The 1,751-nt window shown below is 54.0% G+C and overlaps 1 long non-coding RNA gene across 1 annotated transcript in view; it reads right to left on the reverse strand.

The window, feature by feature from the left end:
• The window catches only part of LOC118020289, a 2,457-nt gene extending 1,139 nt beyond the window's left edge, over positions 1-1,318 (reverse strand). Inside the window, exons 1-2 of the long non-coding RNA XR_004681846.1 lie at positions 1,168-1,318; positions 822-1,078 (exon numbers count right to left, since the gene is read on the reverse strand). This is a non-coding gene — a long non-coding RNA (uncharacterized LOC118020289). The remainder of the gene's footprint in view (positions 1-821; positions 1,079-1,167) is intronic.
• Positions 1,319-1,751: the final 433 nt, after the last annotated feature.

Consider the following 1,751-nt stretch of genomic DNA (forward strand, 5'->3'; position numbering starts at 1 on the left):
TTATTTATTTATTTATTTATTTATTTATTTATTTATTTATTTATTTATTAAAAATCTTATTTATTTGACAGAGAGAGCACTAGCAGAGGGAGAGAGAGGGAGAAGCAGGCTCCCTGCTGAGCAAGGAGCCTGATGCGGGACTCCATCCCAGGACCCTGGGATCATGACCTGGGCCGAAGGCAGCCGCTAAACCGACCGAGCCACCCAGGCGTCCCTCCAAGTTATTTAAACTTCTCTGTGCCTCTGTTTCTTCATCTATAAAATGGGCACAATGAAATCTGTGTCCTAGAACTGTTAATGAGGTGAAATGTGCTACGTGCTTAGGACAGCGCCTGGCCTGTGGAAAGCCGTTGGTAAATGGCAGTAACTATTACTATTATAATTTTCTCCTTTCTTCCCTTTGCCGTCTACCCAAGGACACACACGCCCACAGCCTGACTGCGGAGCCCCCACTTTTAAGCCCTAAGTACCCCCTCTACATGGCCTCTGACAGCATCCAAAATCGAAAGGGCAGAGCAAGCTTTCTCAGATGTCTTTCTGGTTTTATGAGGGATGGTGGTTTTTCCAGAGCCCCCTTCTGTCTCATCGAGCAGAACGGGGTCCCACACCTGCCCCTCAAAGACTAACTGGCAGAGAGGAATGAGAACGCCCTGGTTACAGAACACCTGAATGAAATCGGGCTTCCGGTAGCTTTGACCGCTTCTCAAACTCCAGGTGCGTCAGAATCAGCCGGAGCGTTAGTTAAAACTCAGATTTCTGGGCCCCACCCCCCAGGCTTGATGAGGTAGGCCTGAGGGGGGGTCAGGAATTTGCACTCTCACCAGTTTCCAGATGCTGCTGGTCCGGGGACCACACTTGGAGAATCTCGGCACAGAGAAGGATCGTGTGGGCCCCCAGATGTAACCCAGTGTCCACCTGCCGTCTCGGCCCCTGGAGACTGAGACAGGTATGTGTCAACCCTGTGGCCATGGCCGTGCAAAGGCCTCCTGGAGATTCCTGCGGGTCCTCAGGGCGGATGTTCTCTTGGCCACTGTCCTGCTTCTGCTGATTTCTTGCAGCCGTTGCCTTTATTTCTACCCTGGAATTGACCCAAATGAGAGAAAAGGGATGAGAATATTTTCCCCGGCTCCCGGAGCCGTCGTGGGTACAGGCTGTTGTATGACTTACTGATGACAAGCACACCACGGAAAGTAGCTCAAGAGACATTCTGTTCCTAAAAGCCCCGCGCCACCTGACCCGGGGTTTCTGTGTTCTCACGGGTCCTTTACTCCATGCAGGGCCAGCCAGCTCCTGTCCCTTCCTCCTCTCCTACATCCACCCCCCCCCCCAGCTGCCTCTGAGGCAACCAGAACGAGCAGCTCCCTCCACCCCAATTCCCCTCTGTCAGGCCTGTGGCCAACCCCCCACCCCCACCCCTGCACAGAGGGCCCAGGGCAGAAGAGTCAGCTTGTGGGATAGTGTGAGGGAGGACAATGAGGCTGAGCCCCCCTGCTGGGGAAAAGGGGTACTTCTTATCTTAGCGAACCCTGAGGGTGGACAGGCAACAGACAAGGCTTGGGTCTGGGTCCATCCCTGGGAGTTTGGGTGGGGGTGCATGGGGGCTAGGGTGGGACTCTGCCTGCCTCCTCATGAGCTGGAGTGGGGACTGGGTTTCCCTTCTGAGCTATCCTGGTCCTGAGATGATTCTAGGAACACCGGTGGGGGGGATGCTGGGACTTCTGCAAAAGTATGACAGGGGATCTCCCCCTCTT

This window comes from Mirounga leonina, unplaced genomic scaffold, assembly GCF_011800145.1.
Source record: "Mirounga leonina isolate KUSES-001 unplaced genomic scaffold, KU_Mleo_1.0 Mir_173, whole genome shotgun sequence".
NCBI lineage: Eukaryota > Metazoa > Chordata > Mammalia > Carnivora > Phocidae > Mirounga > Mirounga leonina.